The sequence below is a fragment of the Heterocephalus glaber genome, unplaced genomic scaffold (assembly GCF_053883595.1).
Source record: "Heterocephalus glaber isolate CG9 unplaced genomic scaffold, H.glaber_assembly_v1.0 deba00001586, whole genome shotgun sequence".
In the NCBI taxonomy this organism is placed as follows: Eukaryota; Metazoa; Chordata; class Mammalia; order Rodentia; family Bathyergidae; genus Heterocephalus; species Heterocephalus glaber.
This window is the reverse complement of record NW_028258364.1, coordinates 18,997,693-19,022,033: the sequence shown is the minus strand read 5'-3', so window position 1 is coordinate 19,022,033 and position 24,341 is coordinate 18,997,693. Positions and strand designations below refer to the sequence as shown.

General features: G+C 45.4%; 1 long non-coding RNA gene across 3 annotated transcripts; it reads left to right on the top strand.

Annotated features, from left to right (window-relative positions):
* Positions 1-753: 753 nt before the first annotated feature.
* LOC147823428 (uncharacterized) lies at positions 754-13,552 on the top strand. 3 transcript variants are annotated; one of them, XR_015443923.1, is made up of 3 exons: positions 754-5,131; positions 5,378-5,902; positions 13,326-13,552. It is a non-coding gene; the product is annotated as an uncharacterized LOC147823428 (long non-coding RNA). The 3 variants fall into 3 exon arrangements; XR_015443924.1 differs by lacking the exon at positions 754-5,131 and having other exon boundaries at positions 5,142-5,672; positions 5,808-5,902; XR_015443922.1 differs by lacking the exon at positions 754-5,131 and having other exon boundaries at positions 5,142-5,902.
* The last annotated feature ends 10,789 nt before the right edge of the window (positions 13,553-24,341 follow it).

The following is a 24,341-nucleotide window of genomic DNA, read 5'->3' as shown; positions in this document are numbered from 1 at the left end:
TCGGGCTGCGAGGCCCAGTGTTCTGGTCATGTTTTGGGGAAGCCATGGAAGCCAATGGCACCGAAGTGAGCCTTAGCTTTACTGGAATCAGTTACCTCAACTCTGAACTTCCACAGTGAAACCTGTTCAGGCTGGCTGACATCGAGGGCCTTTCTCCTTTGAATGTTTATTTTACTATCTAAAACCAGCCTCACTCCTAGAATAGCTAAGTCCCCTCATGTCAAGGCTGTGAGCCATCCAGGGATTTACTAATGGCTAAGTGCATTATGAACGGAGATTTATGATCACCTTCCTAGTCAATTAAAATTCCAGATATTACTAAGGCAGAATTCAATTAAGGTTAATTGGGGCTTCTGAAAACTGCTTTTCCAAAGGGAAACCATGATGGGATTGTGACTCCTAGTGGGTTTTGATCAGTTTTAAATAACTTTTCGTGCCTTTCTTTTCTTGACACAAGACATATCCCCTCCCTGCTGCGGCTCCTGCTATTATCATCTGATTCAGATGTCGATCTTGCTGTCCTAAGTTATCATTGTGACTTATTTGGTTTTTGCTTTGTCTTCTTCTTAAAAAAAAAAAAAAGACCCCAAACAAAAAAACAAAACAAAACTTCCACGGCTGTCAGCAGACCAGAACCTTAACAAAACCGAAACCTGCGCTGTGTGGAAATCACAGTGGTCTGACATGAAAGAAATATAGTCATTTGGAAGATTGTGACAACATTTCAGAGGCAATTATCCAAACTGGAAAAACAATCCATTCCTTTTCCTTTGTCATTAAGGTGGATGAAAAGGTTTGGCAACATTGTCAACAAGGGTGGGGGACAAAAAGAGAGAGAAACAGGTGCAGAGAAGAATTGCAATGCAAGTCGGGCTTTCCATTCTACCCTAAATTTTATTTTCTTGTCGTCAAGGGCTATTGTGACAGTTCTTTAGCACAGTTGATTGAACTGGGAAAACACATGGGACGGGGCCTTCATCACCGAATGCAGAGTGTGTAGCCCGTAGCTCACAGAGCAAATCCAGAGCAAGGAGTGAATAATAATTTCAGTAGTTTATTTTCTCAGAATTTCCGACCTATTGTTCATCACTGGAGACTAATAACAGAAAGCTAAGGAGAAAATTTGTTTTTGAAAAGAAGAGATGAGAAGTGAGTGTGTGCAGGAGAGAAACACTGCAATTGCTCAGATGGCCTGTTGCTCTTCCAAGGAGCAGGCCCCGCATTTGCCATGGGCAGATAGGAGGCTTGTCAGATGCCGCTTCCTTGATTCAGCAGTTTGTCCTGTGTCGCACACACCCAGGCTTATTACTCTACAACTGCTTGCCAGAGTGCACGGACCAGGTGCACGTTCCTACAGAGAATGGCTTTGGAAATCGCCTGGCTTTCCTGACAGCCCAGGAAGGATTTCTGCAAGGCTGGGAGCAACCCTGGTGATGGATGTACTTTCTTTCCTTGTGCACTTCAGTGGCCGGCAAAACAATGCTGAGGGCAGGTTGTGACATGTGAAGTTATTTACCTACCCGGTCAGTATATGTGGCAAGAACAAGTCTAGGTAGTATCACATGTTTTAAATGAGGTTCTTTTCAATTCGCCTGTAAGGGTAGGCAGTGTTTAGATGGCTTCTGCCCATCACAACCAGATGCACATTTGGATTCTTTCCTATGGATGCCCCCAGTCCTGTTAGCCCCAGGCTCGAAGAGCGCTTAGAGACAAAGTGCTCTCTAGGAATGAGGTATGACCATTCTGGTGCCTACGCACATGTTATCTTTGCCGATTTCCTGTTTCCTCCCTCTTCAAAGACCAACTAGAAAAAGAGAGATGGGAAAATGAGAGTCTAAAATTGTAGAGCAGTTAAAGGGAAAAGTTTCTGTAATCAGAAATCTGGGCTATAATTATATGCTAGCCAGAAGAAAGAAACATTCAGGTGGAATAAGTCTCTGGAGTATGATTACTAATGAATTCTCTCATTCCTTATAGGAAAGAGCCACATTTGTAAAATTAAAAGTCAATGCCTCTTTGATGAGAGGATTTGAGGGCTCTGCTGTCTTTTTAAAAAAAATATCATGTGCTTGGAAAGAAGAGTGAGGAAGCTAGACTTCTGTTCAAGGACATTGGAGTGGGGCAGGCAGCCTGCTTTTTTTCTCTCCGATCTCAAGGCTATGTGAGGCTGTTTCTAAATAAGTTGATCAGTGGCCCGTGCATGGCAGCTTGGAGGGATGTGGCCTTGTCTATACAACATCACAACACCCAGACCTCAGAGGAGAAGAGCCTTTCAGTTATACCAGTCGTTTGGCACAATGCAGCCAAAATGAGGGGCTGCTTGGATTCCTCACTTTTTATCTCCAGTTGGGAGTCATGTTGGGGTTGTGGGCATGCGTTCCAGCTCACATGGGGTGCAGGGGCAGCAGCCACCAAATGGCGCGCTGTGTGAGGCCACTATCTGTCTAGTGGCAGAGTTCCTCACTAGCAGACCCTTATGATTTGAGAGTACACCAAAAAATATCTACTTCATAGATCTGCAGAGTTGCCTGAAATTCAACCTTTGTGATCTAATCACCTCCTAAAGGTGCCACCAGATTCTGAATATGACTCTACGACAGCAAGAAATAAATGTCTGTGTTTAGCCACCCACTCTGGTATTTTGTTATAGGTCAAACTGACTAAGACAGGTGATACACATGCTTTAGTACCAGTGGATTGGAATTGATTTCAAGGACTTTGCTTACTGTCTTAGTTATTTTTCTCATTGCTGAGACAAAATACTGACACCCAAAGTTAAGAAAGGAAAGGTTTATTTGGCTCACAGTTTGTAGAGGTTTTCAGTCCACAGTTGGCTGGCTCCAAGGCAGAGTGGCATGGCAGAGAGGCGTCGCAGAGGAGAAATGGTTCATGGCAGGTGAAAGGCAGGAAAACAGTGAAGTAGCAAGTAGCAAGTGGAAAGTGACAACAACTACAGCCCTCTTTCTGTCCCTTGTATTTTATCCAGGCTACCTACACTTAGGATGAGTAGCACTGACACCCAGGGGCACCCTTAGTCCTAGCATCGCACCGTGAATCTGTCCCAGCCTCACCTCCTTGATCCTAGCATCACTCACCCTAGATCCAGCCACCTTCAAAAAGCCCCACCTATGGCCACACGAATCTTTGGAGGGACATCTAGATACAAGCCATAACACCTACACACAACGCAGGAAGCATGTGAAGATTCCAGGGTGCTTCAGGAGGATGATAGGAGAGATAATCTGGTGGGAACTAGAAGGCCTGGGCCTTCTGAAGTCAGACTCTGCACTCCTAGCTGTGGAAGACCAGGCAGGAAGTGAACTATACCTCGGTTTATGTGTATATAAGATGGCATGCCCATCATGATGGTGTGCAGTCAAAAGGGAGGATGGCCTGAAAATTGTACAGATTTGTACTTGTTAGCAGTCTAGGGGTCCATCATTCATTCTTTTATTTATTTTGTGATGCTGGAGTTTAAACCCTGGATTTAAACCACTGAGTCCCAGCCCCAGCCAATGGGGTACTTCTTTTTTTTTTTTTAATTGTTCAACGGGGTACTTTTAAATGTATGAATCCAAGAACAAAGGAGATTTTCTAAAAATTTAAAACTCATTTTACCCTTTTCTCTTCCTAGCTTTTATTCCTAGTATTTATTTTATTTATTTGGTGCCCAGGATCGAGCCCAGGACCTTATGTGTGTGAAACACATGCTCTACTGCTGATCTACACGCCTACTTCTTCATCTCTAATGTTTAAATTTCCTCCTTCAACTCACTTATTTCCTTTGCTTTGGCCATCTCTCTTCCCTTCTTCTTCTTTTCCTATTTTTCTCTCTTGGGCCCTTTTCTTCCACTCTTTCTTATTTCCATAACTAGTTATGCTTCAGCCTTTGAGTGTTCTGAGTTGATTCTCTTGTGTCAGTACCAGTCGCACTTTTCATTATTTGCTCACTAAAAACTTCCCCACCTCCAGTTTGGTGCATTTTCCTACTGTGGGTCCCTTGATTTTCCAACTTGGTGGTCCTAATGTTCCTTGCTCTGAGTATACAATGTGGAAATCGCTACAGGAATTCTCCTAGGGCCGGGCAAGTTGCTGCTTGCAAAAGTGGCACAGTGGAGCCGTAGCTCCCTAGCTTCCCTTGAAAGAAGGGTGGCAATTAACCTTGGCAGTGGAGTAGAACTCACTGGAATTTGTACTTGTAAATCTGCACCTCTCCTTAAGCAAATACGATGGGAAGAATCCAGACTTTCATCAAAAAGAAATTAAAAATGGAGTCCTCACATTATGAAAGAATTCACGAGGAGATTTCTCTAGTGGGCAGCTCCCTTTCAGTGTATTTAAACTGTGTTTTGATTCACATAAATTCATTACCAACAGGTCTTTTTCTAGCAGCACACTGACGGAAAATGGGAGGCACAAGGGGAATAAATTACTGGGGCCATGCAGGCTTTCAGCAAGTTTATTAACCAGTATTAATCCTTATTTCTCGTGGTGCTTTCCTGCACTTTAAGATCCTTTTCAGCCAGATGTCAGGCCCAGGTGAGCCTGTTGTTTTGCTTTGGTCTGTTTGGGTTTAAAACACAAGCCTTTTTTTGGGCCCTTAGAAGTCTATCCTCTTTCCCCTTTGAGTGGGGATTTTGGTTCCTGTGAGGTGTGGAGTGAGAAAGTAGGTCACTAATGAAATGCTTCCCGAAGTAGAGAAAGGATCTGCCACCTGACAGCGTGCAGAGGGCGTTTACCAAAGGGACCGCCCAGGTCTGCAGACCTTGCCAGCAGGGCAGGGCTTTCCAGGAGCTGTCCTGGGTGTCATGTGAGCACCCACGGCCGGCCCAGGCCGGCTTTCTGAATGGCAGGAACTCTGTTCTGGTGGCAAATTCGCACTTAATGTCCCAAGGATGCCGCTTTCTTTGGGACAGATTTCAGCGCCGTTTCTCCAACGTTGTGTCCCTAAGACTTCACCTGTAGTCTCATCTGCGGTCTTCTGAAATTCTAGAATTTTGGGTTCCAGGGAGAAGATGCCAGTGGAAGTGGAACAGCAGGAAGTGGAGACCGTAATCCTCTGGAGAGACCGTAATGCCCTTGAAGAGGAGGCTCTGTCTCCACTGCAGTTGCCTTTCCCCTGACCACCTGTGTGAGTCCCTTACTACTTTGTAGCAAATGGCCACCCACAGCAGAAATGTATTCTCTTACAGTGCCGGAATGCGGAAGTCTGAGATCAATTTTGCTGGGCTGAGATCAGGGTGTGGGCAGGGCCACCCACCTTCTGGAGGCTGCAGGGAGAATTTGTTCCATAACCTTTCTAGCTTCTGGTGGGAGCTCAAAGCAGCCACATCCTCTTTTCTGGGGGTGTCACGCCCTCCCTGTGTGTCTCTTATAGGGATACCTAGAGCCTACTGGGATAATCCACGACAACCTTTCATCTCAAGACCCTTAATTTAATCATATCTGTAAAGTCATTACCGGGTAAGTTAGCACTGCCAGGGCCTAGAAATTAGCAACTGTGGCTTTGGGGCCATTCTTTAGCCTCCCACATGACCTCTGAATTTTTCAGCATCACTGGTTTCAATGTTAGTGTGGTGCTAATCGTTTGTCATTGCTGAGTGGCACCGGAAAGCTCTTCCATGGACTGCTGGCCCATGTAGGGCTGTCTGGTCCTGAAGCACAGCAAGGAGGTAAGGAGGGAGATAAAGTACCCAGCAGGTAGGAGCATTTCAGCATAGATGTTGCTTTCCATTGAATGTGCACCATGATGAGAAACAGGGTGGCTGAGTCTGTTTTATTATTGCTTTAAAATTCTCTAATGACAGCACACCCTTCATCCCAGCGTGGGACTCCACTGCTGTGGCTGAGTTCTTAGTGAAGAAGCTGGATTCTACGTGCCGTTCACAATAGGCCCAGAGAGGTGAGAAGGCTTGCCCTCGGCCACAGAGTGGTCACAGCAGTGAGACTGGCGCTCACGGCTTCTCAGAGTCCGGGCCTCTTGGGTTCCTCTCAGTGTCCCCTCGGGGATGCTCCACTTACTGAGCTGTGGTGGCTCCAGAGTTTCAGCCTGACCCTCACCCTCCTCTCCTGACCTGGCCTTCGGTGCTTTTCCTCTTCCCCAATCTCAACTGTCTACATGGTGGGAGGTTCTCGCTCTAGTTTTCAGGTTTCCTGCAGTCCATGGAACATCAGGTTCAAGGGCTCCAGTGCTGCTCACCATGGAGAGATGGAACAAGGGATGTGAAATAGGTATGGGGTACAGCAAAGATTCCAAGAGCATAATGACACTTTTATGGCAGCGAGTTGTGATGCACGCTTCTGTCTTCCTTCTGTTAAACTGTGTGGGAAATCCCTCTGAGACGTTCGCTGATTCCTTCTTTTGTCTGGCCAGTCTTAGCTGAGGTCTAATGACGCCAGAAGTTGGCTCAATCTGCTGGCACTGAGGGCCTTGCTGATCCTCCCGGTGCACCTTCCTGATCTTTCTAGGTAGGACCCCTAAATAGTGACCCTCTTGGGAACTGCTTCCTACAATGGCTTGTGCTGACTGTGTTCCTTCCTGTTACATCCACTCCCACAGGAACTCCTTGGAATCAGACACACAGAGCATAAAGACAGGCAGAAGCCGTTCTCTGTTATGTGGGTTACACCTCCAGCCCAATGCAAGCTCTGTGGAATATTGAAGGACTCAGTTTTCCTAGGCTAGAGGTAGCAGTCTGGTCTTCAATACTGATGGAAGTTCAGGTGACCTTCATGACCTTTTGCCTTTAATTCTGCCTGTTCTGTTGTGTTAAGGTTGGGGCAGTTCTCAGGAGAGACACTCAGGCTATTGTATGCTGTCTAGGATGGCAGTGAATCCAAAAAGAAACTAGCCTTATGTATGCTCAATTGAATGTCTATACTGTAGCTCCCGCACTTGGATTCATCCTCTTTGAGAAAGATAGAGGGGAACCGCCTGCTACTCTCAGGGACCATCTGTGTTAGTCAGCTTTCTGTTGCTGTAATAAGTACCCAAGGCAATCAGCTTATAAGGAGAAAAGGTTTATTTTGCTCACAGTTTTGAAAGCTTCAGTCCATGATTGGCCAGGCTTATTGTTTTGAGCCTGTAGTGAGCAGCACCTTACACAGCAGTGTGTAGTAAAACTGTCACCTCATGGCCAGGATGCTAAAGAGAGAAGAAGCAGGGTGTGGGGTCCCTTTATTTCCTTCAAAGGGGACAGCTCCAGTGGCAAGAAGACCTCCCACTAGGACTCACCTTTTAGAGTTTCCACCACCTCCCAATACTCCTAGTCAGGGGCCCAAGCCTTTAACACCCGGCCCTTTGGGGACATTCTAGATGCATGCTCTCTTCCCTCCTGCAGTCTCATCTAGATAATTACACTTTTTCTTTCTCCTCTGGAGAAATTTGGCATTTTCTACATTGGCCCCTAAAGCTGCATTCACTCTTTAGGATGGCTGCTGCCTCTGGTGGTCCTACTCCCTTCTGGAACTTGGTTCCATTGCTTGATCCTTCCTCCCTCCCTCCCTCCTTTCTTCCCTTCTCTTCCCTTCCCTCTCCTCCCCTTCTTCCTTCCTTCCTTCCTTCCTTCCTTCCTTCCTTCCTTCCTCCCCTCCTCCCTTCATCTTTTGCCAGCTGTTCTGTAGAGGCTGAGCCTCATGGTCAGTTCTAGTTAGTTGAATGTCACTGTCTTTTCTTGCCACTCTGTGCTGCTGGATCTGCCCTGGGAGAGGCCATCTTTGAGCATCCTTCCCATCTTCCCTCTCTGACAGCTCCCAGGAGTCTCCTCACCTGAGGCTCTGTTCTCACAGACATGGTTCCTCTGGAGCGGCATGGAGAGTCCATGTTCTTGCAGGTGTGTGTCCTTCTTGTGTTATTTCCTTATCTGTTTTCTTCTCTCCCTCCTTCTCCTTTCTCCCTATTCTCAACTGAGGAGTTGTTTAAAATCACATCTTTAAGAAAGAAAACACTTCAAAATGCAGAGACAATACAAGACAATACCCACCAAGGGATGAGGAAGATAATTTCCTCATGTGCATTTTCTGACAATTTTGGCAAAGCTACTTGCCAACCATCTGCATTAAATATTCCCCACCACAATGCTTAATGCAGGTCTCGTGTAAGTAACACTCAGAATCAGAAGCGCTCTGTGGCCAGGGACCAGCCAGGCCCTCTCTGTGGTGGGGTTTGTGGGAATCCAGGGTGGCCCGGGTTGCATGGGACAGAGCTGCTTATGCTCAGCAGCAGGGAGAAGGCCGGGGCCTGGAGGAGAGGTGATATTCGCTCTTCCACAGCTCTGCCCCCAATGCCAGCCCTTGTTAATTCAGTCACCTGCCATCATTCTTCTGCTTGAGGAGAAGAGAGAAACGAGGCGCTGAGTAGTCAAAGATTAGATCCTAAGTGCCTCAGTCTCCATCTCGGTGATGAAGAGGATGGACTAATGTTGCTTCTCATTCTAAAACGGGCTGATTCTATAAAATCCCTCCTTCCAAATTTATACACGGTTGCTGATGAGCACGGCTGCCTTTCTAATTTCCGTGGGATGTGAGGGGCTTTCTAGCAATCTGCAGGCTGAGCTGAATGCCTCTTTGTGCTTGCCATTGCGGTCTAAAATAAAATCTTTGGAATCGTGGGAGGAGAAAAAAAGAAAAGAAAAAAAAAAAACAACCCACCCTTCAGAAAAAGTCTCCGTGAAAGAAAAGTGCCTGCTCTGTAGCCTCTGGTTCCACAAAAGGAAAGAAAGATCTTGACATTTTCCCAGGAGTGAATGAGCAGGTGCAGCGATTGTAAGAGTTAATGACAAGGTTTCCCAAGAGCTCTGGGATAAGGACAGGATCATGACTGAACTTCTCAATGAGCTTTTAAAGGGGTGATGTACGGTACAGGCTGGAATCTGGGATGCACTTAGGTTTTTCAGGTGGGGAACAAAAAGGCTGAATTAGTGAGGCTCTTGCTCTGTGTTTCTCCGCAGTAGCCTGCAGATCTATTGATTATCTATTATCTATGATTATCTATGTACATATAGCATCTATCTACCATCTATATATGTCTATCTCATCTATCTCTATCTGTGTGTTAGTTACTTTTCTCGTGTTGCTGAGACAAAATACCTGGCATCAAAAAGCTAAAGGGGAAGGGGTTTGTTTGGCTTACAGTTCCTAGAGGTCAGTCCATAATCGGCTGGCTCCAAGGCAGGGATGACAAACAGGCATCACAGAGTAGAAACAACATGGCGCACACAAGGCAGCAAAGGCAACAAGGGAGTTTAACAGCACCTTTCTACCTCTTTTAACTTATTATTATATGTGCTGCAAATGGAGCACTCTGCCCCTTTTATCTTAGACACCGGGATTAGATGGTGTAGTCATTCAGTAATCGCACGCCCTTCACCCACCCCAGCATCACACATTTCAGATTCAATGGCCTCTGAAAAAGAAAGTCCCACCTCATCCACATGAGGCTTTGGGGGACATCTAAACACAACCCGTAACGATTTGTATCAATCATCTATCTCTACATCAATATCTGTCTTCACCCATGCATCCGTCCACACTGTCTCCCATCTCACCTGCTTGCTTTTTGCCTTGTCTCATCTTTCTCTCATAAGGCTGGAAGTGCCTGTCCTCCTAGGAAGGACGAGTCATGAGACAGCTTCACCCCACCTGTGGTATGCCCAGCTTTCTCTTCAGTAGACTATTCAGATAGTTTCATGAAATTAAAAGTCGGAGTCTGCCCTGAAAGTTGAAGCCTCCATCTATAATGCTTTCTCAGGGTGTTCAAAAATTCCACGACAGGTGATCAGAGCTGCTCACAGAGGGCCTGGCCCCAGATGGGTTCCGGGGGCCTTTTAGTGTGATTGTCCCTGGTGCCTACTGCATTCAAATTCTCTTTGTCTCCTGAGTGGTGGATGGAATTTGGTGACTGTGAAGTCCCACCAAAGAGCTCTTAACACCACTGGTTCCTTGGGGAGCCTGAGGTCTTGGAGAGGAGACGTGGGTTTTCTGAAAACAAATCCACTCATGCAACTTGCAAAAAGGATTTTTAAAGAGCAAATAATCTATCTAAGCTCCCTGGCCTGGCTTATCTGATTTCTACCATTATTTTACTACATAGAGCTGACATTTATTGAGAACATAGGTATTGTCCCAAGCATTTTACATGTATTAGCACAGGTAATTCTCACAATAACTGATGGGGAAGATACTCTTATAGTCCTACTTTTTCATGAAAGGGGTTAATAAGGAAACTGATATCTTTTTGATGGTAAGGCATCCACTCTGCTTGGGGATTAAATAAACAAGGGAATCCAAAGAGTGAATTTCTGTCCTATCTACATTTTACTTTTAAATTCCCCACTGATATGCAAAAATAATTTTAAAATAATTTTTAAAATAGGGCAATAAGAATAAATAGGGCAGGAAAAAAATAGAGAGCAATGCCTGGTGGATTTGTGATCTTCTGGGGTTGTAGCGAGCCGAAGAGGTGCTGGGTGTCAATGGGTCATCATCCCTGGTCACTGATCTCCTCCAAAGACAGATGGTGGCCTGAACTTTCTGTCATAGCCACTCTGAGCCCTGCAGTGGTGATGATGCTCTCTTGTCCTCTCTTGTACCACCACTCCCGCTTCCATGCATTCAAAAGTGCTGGGTGGTAGCTGAGCATGGTGTAATCCCAGTACTCTAGGAGGCTGAGTCAGGAGGACTGCAAATTTGAGCCCAGCCCGAGCAGTTAGTGTCTTAGCAACATACTGTCTTAATAATAAACAAACAAATAAATAAGTAAGTAAATAAGAAAGGACCGGGGATATAGCTCGGTAAGAAGGCCCTAGAGCAGTGATGGCGAACCTTTTAGAGAATGAGTTCCCAAACTGCAACCCTAAACCCACTTATTTATTTATTGCAAAGTGTTAACACTGCAATTAAACCTGAATACTGAGGTTTTAGTTCAGAAAAAACAACGCAAACACTTGGCTGGTGTGCTGACAGAGGGTCTTCCTGCTGTTTGCACTGTTTGCAGCGGGCTTGCTGCCACCGCCCTAGAGTCACTATCCAGTGCCACCAAAAAAAAAAAAAGAAAAAAAAAAAGGAAAAAAACGAATGCACTGTTGGTGGGGTGTAACTTGTGCAACCACTGTGGAAATCACTGTGGAGATTCCTCAAAAAACTATTCCCCTGCTTAGTATTTTCCCAAAAGAATTAAAAGCATCATACCACAGGGATATATGTGCACCCATGTTTATAGCGGGACAGTTTGTAATAGCTAAAGCGTGGAAACAGCCCCAGTGTCCACCTGACAAATGGATAAACAAGATGCATGTATATATATATATATATATATATATATATATATACACACACACACACAGTGGAGTACTACTCAGCAATAAAGAAAGATAAGCTTGAGACATTTCTAGCTAAATGGATGCACCTAGAGACCACTCTTAAGTTAAATAAATTGGACACACATGTGTAAATACTGAATTGTTTCTCTGATGTGAGAAACTGAAAGTGTAAATGAGGGCCAAAATGTATAATAGATAATGTGAAATAGGAAGAAAATGTTCAAATGGGTAGAGGAACTAGGGAGGAGGTGGGGAAAGGAAAGAAGGGAAAGGAAAAGAAAATGAGAAAAGAAGAAAAAAATGGAAACAAAGCTTTTATAAATAAGGAGAGGAAGAGAGGTTGAAGGGAGGGCAGGGGAACGGGTTAAAAAAAGAATCAAGATTTGTCATGTACAGGTACAAATTCCCTATGAGGAATGTGATTGTTATGTATATTTAAAATGTACCAATAAACAATAATAATAAAAAAAAGAAGTGCTGGCTGACATGGGATCTTAGATCTATCCATGTCCAACTTCTGTTAACCTTTCCTCAAGCTTTTTGGTTAATTTGTTAGTGAGCTTTCTGTCACTGTGACAAATACCTGAGATAAACAGCCTATAAGGAAAAAAGGATTATTTTGGCTCATAGTGTCAGAGGTTTCATTCCATGGTCATTTTGCCCTGTTACCTTGTGCCTGGGGTGGCACAGTACCTCATGGCAGGACCATAAGTGGAGGAGGCCAGGAAACAGAGGAAAGGGTGGGCCCCATTATCTCCTGCAAGGTTACCTCCCCAATGACGTAACTTCCTCCTAAGCAGGCCCCACCTCTTAAAGGTTCCCCAACCTCCCAGTAATGCCATGGGCTGGGGACCAAGTCTTCAACACACAGCCCATGGGGGCCACTCAAGATCCAAACTGTAACAGTCTTGATATAGTTCAGATCTAAAAGGTCCCCCCACAAAGGCTCATGTGTTCAGAAGTGGCGCTTTTGGAAGGTGACTGGATCATGGGAGTGCTGTACTCAACAGTAGACTAATCAGTTGAGTTGGTGGCTGAATGTGCTGTTAAGAGATGTGGTTTGATCAGAAGAGGTGGGTCACCAGGAGTGTGACCTGGAAAGGTGTATTCCTCCCCGGCTCTCCTTTCCCTCTGCTTCCTGGCTGCCATGGGTCGAAGCTGTCCTCTGCTGTATGCTGGTTCTCTTTGGAGCCAGCTGGCTGTGGACTGAACTCTCTGAAACCAAGAGCCAAATAAACCTTTCTCAAGGTGTGGGTGTTGGGCGTTTTGTCCTAGTGATGGGAAGGTGAGGAATACACCCCTGGGGAGGAGGAGAGCAGAAGGGAGAGGGGACCCAGGCCCCTGACCATTTTGCTTCTCTGTCCCTTGGCAGGGATAAGGCTGAGGAGAGGGAGGAGGTGGACAGAGTCACTGCTTCTGTGAGGCTGGTGGCCTCTGGATCAGTGTGAGCTGCTGTCTGTCGTCCTCTTGGACAGCGCCATTAACCACCCTCGCTTTCCAATGGGCTGAATTTGGCTTCTATTTTTAAGCCTTTAAACCACAGCATAGAGAAAGAAGGCCTCATAGCACAGGATACTGACAAGATTATCTAAATTTAGAGGCCATGTGGAGTGTGATTTTGGATATGTCTCTTCCTGATGCCAGTTGGCACGGCAGAGCTCATCACAACCCCGAGCATTCTCGTGCTCCCTCCCTCCATACACAAGCGCGTGCCCACACACGCGTGCACTCCCACGTGCACACACCTCCCCCGTGTGGCCCAGTACATGACTAAGCAGGGACAGCTCAAGCGCTCTTCAGACACGTTGGAAAATGGCTCTTTTCAGAATGCCATGAAAGCCGGTGCAGCCCTCTCTCTGGGAGCCAGTGAGGAAATGTCAGACACCCGGCTCAGCGTTCTGAGGCACAACAGTTGCTGTGTGGGCCAACTCTGGCTCTGCCAAGCCTGTTTAGAGTAGGAGCTTTTGAATTTCCTCTGCCAGAGCCCTCATTCTCTTCAAATTCCAGGAGGAAAACGTTTGGGCGACATGACAGAATCTGGCCACTAGATGGAGCCAAAGGTCTTCGGAAAACTTGGCAGCGCCGAGCTCTGTATTTCCGCCCTTAGTTGAAGAAGCCTTGTGGAAGAGAAGACCTTGGTCATAAATCCCACACGCCATAGCAGGTTCATAATGCATCCTGGTGACTACGTGCTGTATTTTTTTCCTCCCTAAGAAATAAAATTTCTCTTTCAATGGAGAAGGGTGTTCCTTTACATCTAACACGTGCAACTGTTAAATCTCTGTCCGAAGAAGCCAGCAAAGTAAGCCCTTAGTGTGCACTGACCAAGACAGCTGGCTTCTGTCTGTAGTGAAAGGCGGATGGATAGCTCAAGGGACTGAGAACACATAAGCCACAATTTCGGCAGCCTGGATAGGAAGGGTTATTTTTCCCCTAAAAAATGAAATTTGACTTGTCAAAAACGGTTTCTTATTGATCCGCTGAGACAGAATGTGCAGGTTAGAGACTAGTTTAGAGAAAAGCTTCACTTTGGAAGAGATGCTAAGAGGGCGGCAGTGACTAATCTCCTCCATTTAAAAGGTATTTACCCAGTGGAGGGTGAGTGTAAGGATTAAACGCTGGTGGGAAAGAGATGCCTGTCTTCCTTGCCCTTATTCTTCCCTTCCTACAGCCTTCTGTGTTAGCTGAGTGACCGAAATCACAGAGCATAAAGCATTGCCAAATGAGAAATTACCAGTAGAACCTATGTATGAAAATACAAGGTGCCATGCATCCCTCTATGCCTCAATCTGTGTATTCCTTAGGGTCTCGCTATGTAGTCCAAGCTGCCCCTGAGCTTTTGGTCCTCCTGCCTCAGCCTTCCAAGTGCTGGATTACAAACCTGTGCCACTGTGCTCTGTTCCAATTTACTCTTCCTATCAGTGCTGTTCTTAATAGTGCTACAGAAGAAAAGGGCCTGGAGTTTCCTGATTATGGCGCACCTTCTGGCACCTTATTGGTGAACACTTAACATGTTGGTTGGTTATCAGATGCAAAATATGAGATTAACTTAGGAAAAAAGCCATACAGAACAGAAACTAAAACACCTCGGACTTCATTTGCTGCTGAGCTATAGTCCTTTGGAAATCTCTCCTGTCTTAGGTTCATAGCTACTTCTCCAAACTGATTTCTTGGAAACCACTAGGAGGGCAGATGTCCCAGTGTCTTCTCCCTCTTGGGGCTGGCACTGGGCATCGCAGCTGGTGTGTGGTGGCTTCTCACACTGCTCTCCCCATGAGCAAGGGGCGAGCAGTGTGCCGTGAGAACACTTTAATAGTGCTGAACTCTTGAAGACATTGGGGTAGGGAAAGATTTCATGAACAAAACCTCAGTTGCCCGTGAACTAGCACAAACAATCAACAAGTGGGATCTCTTATTGAAAAGCTTCTGCACAGCAAGAGAAACCACCAGCAGTGTGAAAAGAAAACCCACAATGTGGGAAAAAATTTTCACCTGCTGTTCCTCAGACAAAGGTCTACTATCTCAAATCTATAAAGAACTTAAAAAGATCAGACCTTCCAAATTTAAAGACCCAATCCAAAAATGGGCATCTGAAATGAACAGACGTTTCTCAGACAAAGAAGTAGAAACAGCAAATAAACATATGAAAAATGTTCAACATCACTGGTCATTTGAGAGATGCAAATGAAAACAACACTGAGATTCCACCTCACTCCAGAAAGAATGGCTGCTATCATGAAATCAACCAATAACAATTGCTGGCGGGGCTGTGGGGAAAGAGGAACCCTGCTCCACTGCTGGTGGGAGTGTAGACTGGTGCAAGCACTGTGGTAATCAGTATGGAGACACCTCAAAGAGCTAGGACTGGAAGTCCCATTTGACCCAGCTATTTCCCCGCTGGCTGTCTTCCCCAAAGAATTAAAAGAATCATACCACAGCGATATATGTGCACCCATGTTCATAGCAGCACAATTTGTAATAGCTAAAGCTTGGAAGCAGCCCAATTGCCCATGAACTGTTAACTGGGTAAAGAAAATGTATTTTTAAAAAATAAAATGGAGTACTACTAAGCCATAAAAAATGAGAAATTAGAGACATTTATAGCTAAATGGATGCACATTGAGGTGATATTCTTAAGTGAAATAAATAGGACACACATGTGTAAATATCAAATAGTTTCTCTGGTGTGAGAAACTGAAAGTGTAAATAAGGACTAAAAGGCATAATAGATAATGTGAAATAGGAAGAAAAAGGGCAACGGGGAAGTGGAAGGGGTAGGGGAAAGTAAAGAAAGGAATGGAATTAAGGTGAGAAAATGAAAAAGTGGAAACAAAGTCTTTGTAAAGAGGGAGGGATGGAGCGGTTGAAGGGACGGAAGGGGAATGGGGGAAAAAAAAAGAACCAAGAGATTATGAGGCATGAATTTTCAATGATGAATGATATTATATAGCATACCTAAAATATACCAATATAATTAATTTAAAAAATATTGCTATTTCCAGGGGGTCCCATCCTGAAGTCAGGGGCAGGGATCTCCCCAGAGTTCTCAAAGAAGTTTATGACTTGAAAAAAAGTTGGATAGACCCCTCCAAACCCCCATTCCAAAAAAAAAATATGGGGAAGATTCCTGCAACCATTTAAAAAAAATTAAACTGAGATTCTAAAACTTGTCTGTGGCGAGTCATTTTTAATATTTTTCCAGGCTTTTACTACCGAGTTTACCCTGAGTCAGAGGAGGTATTTACACTGCAATATTTTTCCCTTCCAGAATCTGAAGATGTTTTACTGGTTTCCATAAGGTTAAATAGCCATTCCATACGTGGCCATTTGCAAAAGGGATGGCTCATTGGTTCAGATTCATATGTAGGCTCAGATAAGCAAAGCAGTGACTCCCAATGAGTGGAGGGAAGTGTTTCCTTTCAACTCCCAGAAATAGAATCGGCCAGGGAGCGATGATGTAACCCAGGACGTGTGTTTCTCTGTCACGCTTCGATCCGACTCCTGTGGCCAAGGACCAAGTCCCTCCTTTCCTTCAAGTCGGTTGAATCCTGGCCTCCCGGTTTCAGGCGGTCGTTTCTGCCTCCATGGGCTGCATCGCCGGTCAGTGAGGTGGACCCCTAGGTCGGAGCTGAGGGTGACACATCCGCCCCAAACCCTGGGCGGCAGACTGGATGCGGCCCCACAGGCGCTTCTCAACCTGGCCCCTGAAGGCCTCTCACCGGTCTGGAGGACCCCACCGCCCTATAAAGGGTTCTGGGGCGCCGTGTAACCCTGCACGAGGCGGGTCTGTCCTGGCCAATGGTGTCGCGCTCCAATTTGCTTTCGCCGCTCAGTCAAAACGGAGGCAGAAAGTCTGAGGCCCCACTCCGCGAGGGGCAGGTAGATTCTGAAAGCGAAGCCCAAGGGGAAGGCGATCTCGGTCAGCTCGCGGTTCCCAGCCTTCCTAGGACGACTACCAAGGAAGACCAGAGGGCCCTCTCCTGTTTGAATGCACTTTCTGGAAACAGAGCCACGGTTTCCGGAACCGAGAGCGAGGAATCCGCGCGCGGGAGGCGTCCCTTCCGCTCCCGCCTGATCCTGCGCAGTCACAGTCGGCAGCGGAAGTGGGAGGCGCGGCGGTGCGGGGCGAAGGCAGCGTTTGCAGGAACAGCGCCGCCGCCTGGCGTGCGAGGGTGAAGCACGACGCTAGAGGGAAATCCAGTCAGCTTCAGCCGCGCGAGGGATGGAGGTCGGTGGGGGAAGAAGGGACTGCGCAAGGCCCCTCTGTGTGTGCAGTGTGTGTGCATGTGGTGCGTTGTGTGTTGCCTGGAGCTCTCTGTAGGGCTTTGGTGAGTCCAGTGAGTGGGCGGAACGCACTGATTAATAATCGGAAATATCCCGATATGCATTAAGAGCGAGAGTCCTCCATCCCTTAGAGAACGCGGATGTTACAGTCGCTGTTTATCCTTGCACATTGTTTTAGGCGTATAATGATGTGCACATAGAACGCGCAATGAGAACGATTGTATTTACAGAAATAAGGCCTCACTGAGGAGCCTCTTGTGTCTCTGGCCTTTCCCTGTAGCATCGCTCGCCTCCTGCCAGCCTCTAGGTCTCCAGGGCTGTGGGAAATCCTACAGCCACTCTGATGGCCAATCCTCCTGCTCCCCACCCGCTGTCCTCTGCGATCAAGGCTCTCGGTGGTGTCCTCAGGGGCTTCAGTGCCACACCGGCAGGCTCTTTATCTCTTAGTTTGTTTAGTTTCCCCAAAAGAACAGTGGGTTGGATCTGCGCTTGCAGGTTCGCCAGCGGCACGGTGTCCCCGCTGCTGGCGTTTCCTGTGTGCACTGCCTGAGCTCCGAGCTTTGGAAGCCGTTTACTAAGGAGCCCGGAAGGGCTGCCTTGGCCAGAGAACCTCAAATCTTCCCTCTCTCCGAGGTCACAGCTGGGGTTATAAGCTCATGGCTGGGAACCTGCTCAGAGTTGTCATAAGTGGCCTTGTCAAACAAAACCTGCTTGGTGAGCTTGTCCCAGACTTTGCTTTTGAAACCTTTCTTTCTGTCCTTGCTCCCAGATTTATTCCATAGGTCTTTGCCTTAATTCTTGCTGTCCTTAGGTGGCGGGTTAAAGCTCTGCAACAGCAGCAGTTGCTGCAGTCTTGTGAAGATGTGGGACAACAAAGCTTTTTCTGCTGAGGTTGGTGGTTTTGGGAGGCTGAGGCAGAGGAGTTGTGAGTTCGAGGCCAGCTTGGACTACATAGCAAGAGCCTGTCTCAAGAAGCTAGGTGTGGTGGTGCACACCTGTGATCCCAGCACTCCGGAGGCAGAGGCAGGAGGATCACTGAGTTTGAGGCCAGCCTGGGCTACACAGTGAGTTCAAGGCCAGCCTGAACTACATAGGGAGACTCTGTCTCAGAAGACATCAAACAGCTCCTTATCATTTTCTTGATTCTAAGCATCCTATGATATTTATTCTTCCTTCCTTCTTGTCTTTGAAAAAGCCAATGTAAGACAGAAGCACGGGTCTCCTCTCTACCCTTGCTTTCCTGCAGACAGAACTGTGCCTGAATTTTGGTCCCCTGAGGAAGAGGACGCATTAGTGGCACGCCATTGGTGGGGGAGTCAGTAGCTCGAGGCCTCCCCCTGGGGAATGGGGAGGGGCAGGAAGCTGGCTCTGAGTGGGGCCTCCTGGCTGAGCCACTAAGACTCCTCCGGAAGTCTCCAGAAAATCGCATTCCTCTTCTGTCAGTGCCGTTAGATTTTCTCTGGAGACGGATCTGTGCTTCTGCCCCACATCGGGGAGAGAGTGCAAATGGAGCCTGCCGTGGTCTCCTGTGATGTCAGTGCTCTAGTCAGTGTTGGATGAGGGATGCTGCCCCGGCCCCCATGCCGGCCCCTCCTGGGCTTGCTTGAGATTTTTTTGTTTGTTTTTGAGACCAGGTCTCACTATGTAGTTCAAGCTGGCCTTGAACTCGATATGAAGCCCAGGTTGGCCTCCAAATTCTGGAGATCCTCCTGCCTCAGCTTCCTGAGTATTGGGATTATATATGGTGCACCACCATGCCTGCCCATTCTTCTTGCCTCCAATCCTGAGGCTCCTATTTCTAGGCAGGGGGTGGTGCCTCTCAGGACACACTACTCTGTCCTCACAGCTGTTGTGATGACCTTCAGCTTCTCCCTGAAACAAGGGAAGTAACTCAGCACATAATCTCTCTGACTTTAGTATTCTGTCTCCTGGACAACATGGTGACATTTTGGACAGGTCTGATGGGCAGATTTAAAAACTTGTCTATTTATTTTTATTTTGAGACAGGGTCTCACTAAGTCACTAAGTTGCCCAGGCTGCCTTTGAACTTGATCCTCCTGTCTCGGCTTCCCAGAATGCTGGGATTATAGGTGTGTGCTGCCACGGCCAGTTTGATGGTCAGTTTTGAGAAGTAAAATAACCTTCTTGAACCCGAAGAGGAAAGATGTCAGAGTCCCAGCAAGAAGACCCTGGGGTTACGACTTGTGCTTCGTGGAAGGAAGGTCTCCAGGGTAATGGGGTCGCTTGACTCCTTTTGACTGTAGCAGATTTTGGCTACAAGGCGTTTTTCTTAAATTCAAATACCAACTCTGGTCAGTAGCAAGCATCACCAGCCACCCAGTAACCAGGAATAAAAAGTGAGGGTGCTGAAGAGTAGGTGCCACCCTTCCACTGAAGGAAGCTGGGACACTGTGCTAGCCGGAAACCAGTCAGATGAGATCTTTATTGTGGGCTTCCTAATAAAAAGAGATGTATACAGGCATTTTTTTCTTCCCTAGGAAAAACAGGAATTTGGAAGGAACCTATGGGCCACTCAGAAGTCTGAATGTCCAAGATGTTTGGAGGAAGAGCTTTCCCTCCGTTGCCAGGTCAGCTCCATCTCTGCAGCAGATATATTGAAATGATTGGGAGCGTACATACCTACTCAGAGTCTGAAAAAGAAAGCCAGAGCTTAACAACTAAGAAACTAACTGAACCTTGTTATAAATCAATGCATTAAATAGAACTGAGCTGGTAGATGAAGCCTCAGCCAATCGGGGCCTGGGATTGGGGCTGCTTCATTATCAGCTCTAAGTCTAGTTTCGGTCATTGATAAGCTGATAGTGGTTCTGCATGCTGATTGGCTGGAGGAGTTTCTCTTCTCATACAATGAGAAGATAATCAATCACGTTGCTGCCTTTTGTCTTGGTGAATGTATTTAGATTCCAGCCAGCTGGTTAGCTGCCTCAAGGCCACCTGCTCGGTTGAAAAATAAAGAATTAGTTTCTTTTTCTTTGCAAGGAGAAGGAAGGGAGTATTGACTTGTATGATAATTTTATGTGGATGATTAAATTTGGCCTCTTAGGCTCCAGTTGAAAATTCAACTCAGATGGCTGGTTTTTCTTTTCATACGTTGTTGAGCAATCCTGTCTACGGCTGTGGCTGATGTCCCCCCTGCAGACTGTCCCTTTGCTTTAACAAAGCACACAGTCCCCAGCCCACTGTCTGGTTTGTGTGTCTCCTGGCTTTAAGAGCAAATGAGGAAGTGCCCTCGCTCAGCCTCGTTAGGAGGCTACTCTTACACAGAGAGGTGAGCTCCACTGTGCTCTGAGAAGACCATTGCTCCACTGGATGGAGTCAGAAATGTGATGAATTCCCGACCATAGTTTATAATATATACCAGTTTCCTCTGGTGTTTCAAATTTACAGTACAATTGGTCATGCATTTGGTGTCATTTGCTTGAAACACCATAATCTCCAATGCTAAAGTAGCAAGCAGGTCCAATGTACCATGAGCCAGCTGAAAACTTGAGACTTGTTCTTGACTCCCTCAGCCCCACATCAAATCCATCAGTGAATCCTGCCTTAAATCTCTAGAATGTTTCTCCAGACTTCCCACCTTCTCCCTAATTACCACCTCTGTAAAAGTAGGTGCCCAGTAAATAGTCATCTCATGAATGGATGAGAAAAACTTGATGAAGAGGTTTGTATTAGCTTTTCATTGCTGGGACAGAGTACCTGGTACCCACAATTTAAAGGAGGAAGGTTTATTTTTGCCTCATGGTTTCAGAAGTTTCAGTCCATGGTTAGCTGGCTCTCAGGCAGAAACATCATGGTGGAAGGGCGTGATGGAGGGAAACTGCTCAATTCTTGGCCTCTAGGAAGTAGACAGCAGGGGAAGAACAAGCCTGGAGACCAGATATAGTCCCCAGCGTCATCTCCCCATGACACATCTAAAAGAGTGCTTTACTAACTAATCCCTTAGGCCTCTCTTAAACTAGTCAAGTTGACTGTCAAGATTAACCATCGCTTATCCGGGTGTGGTGCTGCACACCTTTAATCCCAGGACTCTGGAGGCTTGGACAGAAGGATTGCTGGGAGTTTGAGGCCAGCCTGGGCACCCTAGTGACTTCAAAGCCAGCCTGAAATACACAGTGAGGCTCTGTCTCAAAAGACCAAAACACCAAAAGCAAACAAAGATTAACCATCACAAGATTTCTCTGAGTGATATCAGAAAGAGGCATTAATTGTGGGCCTATTAGGAGTTAGGCTACCAGGCTGAATGACTTTTTGCAGGTTGATTCTTGATGCATGTTCCGAGATTCTAAATTATCAGATATTTTCTGAGGCAGAACATCTGCGGTGTTGTTAAATGCACTCAAACAATGACAACCTCTTATCCTGGGGAAATAAGACACTGACCTTATTCTCAGCTGATCTGATCAACTGAAAAGCAAAATGTGTCATTAATTTTAGGATCCATTATATGTGACATTTCTGTCTTGCTAGAGGTTAGGGGCCAATAGGAGACTTGGAGGAAGCTTGCTAAACAATGTGTCTTTATTCACATTTAGATATTAGTTGGCACTGGAAATGGTCAGTGTTCTCACCCTCATTGGAGGTGTAGGTCTTATTTTTCCAGGAAGGGGTGGTGTCTGGGTTGTGTCCTCTGTGTCTGAAATATCTTATTCATGCATAAACGAAGGGGAGGCATGATTCACACAGGATGAATCCCTGAACCTCGCAGACAGGGGAAAAATGTAGAGCCGTGCTACTTAAAACATTTCTCAGCCTTAGTTGTCAGCGCTGGTACCCACTTCAGCACATTTCTGAAATGAACTCTGCTGAGGCTAGGTCAGCAACACCATAAAAAAGAATTTTGCAATTAAAAAGGCTTAACAGGATCACTGGCAAGTTGGCTTATTTTTTTTTAACCAATTCACTTGTAGAAGTAAACTTAATACAGATATTTCTTTCATCAGTTTTTCCCCACAGTGAAGGGACCCAGGCTGAAAAAAGCCACCTTTTGAGGTGCTTCTGGGGGCAGTGTTTAGAACCCAGCCGGTGTTGAGGAACGGTTTTTAATCTGGTCCGAGCAGCTGTCAGGGATGTCAGTGGTCCTGAAGGTTTGATTATCTACAGAGAAAGACCATAGGATCAGAGAATAAGAGAGAGAGAACAATTGGCTGAGGAATCCTACTTTTCTCCTTTATTACTGTATTATTATTATTAATTGTAAATATTTAAGGGCATAGGATGATATGAATTTAATGTAAAATGATCAAATCAAGATATTGGGCATTTCTATTTCCTTAGACATTTATCATTTCTTTGTATTGGGCCCATTCAAAAGTCTCTTTTCTTGTTCTTTGTAAAAGTATAGTAAGTTGTTGTAAATTGTAGTCACCCACTCTGCTATAGAACCCTAGAAGTTACTCCTTCTGTTTCACTATATGTTTGTACCTTATACCCAACTTCCTTTTAGCCCCCTCTCCTCCCTTTCCTACCTTCTGGGGACCACTATTCTACTTCCTACTTCTGTGAAATCAACATTCATAGTTCCCACATATGAATGAGGACATGAGTATTTATCTTACTATGCCCAGCTTATTTTATTCAGTGTCCTCCAATTCCATTTACGTTGCTGCACATGATGAGATTTCTTCTTTTTTATGGCTGGGTAATATTCCATTGTGTATATGTACCACATTATCTTTATTCATTCATTGGCTGATGGTCTCTTGGGTTGATTCTATATACTGGCTGTTGTGAATAATGCTGCAACAAATGTGAGTGCAAGTATCTCTTTGATGTCTTGATTTTATTTTCTTTAGATAATACTCAGCGGGAAATTTCCTGGATCCTATGGTAGATTTATTTTTAGTTTTTTTTTTGTTTTTGTTTTTTTGGTACAGGGGATTGAACTTGGGTCCTTGCACTTGCGCAGTAGGCTGTGAAACCACTGAGCTAAATCCCCGGCTATTTTTAGTTTTTTATGAACCTCTGTGTTCTTTTCCGTAATGGCTGTACTAATTGACCTTCCCACTAATAATAAATGAGTTTTCCTTTTTTTCATGTTTGCCAGCATTTGTTCCTTTTTGTCTTTTTGATACAGCCATTTTAATTGGGGTGGGATGATAATCTCATTAGAGTTTTCATTGGCATGTCTCTGATATTTAGTGAGGTTTAGTTTTTTTTTTAGTTTCTTTTCATATATTTATTGACCATTTATATATTTTGTTTTGAGATATTTATTCAGATCATTTGCACATTTTTTTTGGTTGTTGAATTGCTTGAGAAACTTATATATTCTGGATCTTAATCTTTTGTCAGATGGACTATATGCTTATATTTTCTGTCATTCTGTAGGTTGTATGTTCACTCTGTTGATTGTTTCATTTGCTGTGTAGAAACTTTTTTAGTTCAGTGTTATCCCATTTGTCTGTTTTGCTTTTGTTGCCTGTGGATTTGTGGTCCTAGTGTTTATGAACAGATATAGGCCCTAATATTTCAAATTATCAGATGGATTTTAGTCATTTAAAATATTATAATAAAAGAAAACAATGACATCCATTAAATCACATAATATTCAATATGTATTTTACTGTATTTGGCCCGTTTGAGTCTCAGGAATCAGATCTTACTGGATAATTTTATAAAATGGTGAAATCCACCAAGTTAGTGACAAGAAAATGAATGAAAGAATCAGAGTCATAAAAGTCCGGAGTCCTCTTAGTGTTTTAAGAGGAAGCATCTGTTGCCTGAGCCGTCCTGTAGTGATAAGTGAATATAGGAGTTGACTTTAATTCGGCCTCTGTCTTGAGTGGAAGGCAATTAGGATCCAGAATGAGAGATTATCTCAGGCAAGGAGTTTTAAATTGGGACTTGACTGGTTCTTTGGGTAGAAGTTTGGAATTACCAGAAATACACAGGCAAACACACTCACTGAGGAAAAAATGATCTCAGAGCCCTGGGAAGGGGCTGCACTGAAGAGTTAGAGCTGGAAGATCCTAAAAGCACCCTGCCTGAACGTCCTTTTGCCAACAAGGAACCAAGAGCTGAAGGGACTAAGTGACCTACCAAGGGCCACACCTACCAAGGTAGCCAAATGGCTAAGTGAGGACTAGAACCCGAGTGTGGTGACTGTCTTAGCCTGTTCCTGTAGCTAGAACAACATGCCCTAGACTTGATAAATTATGAAGTACAGAATTGATTTCTTATAGTTCTGGAGGTTGAGGTGCCTGTAAAGTCATTGTCCAA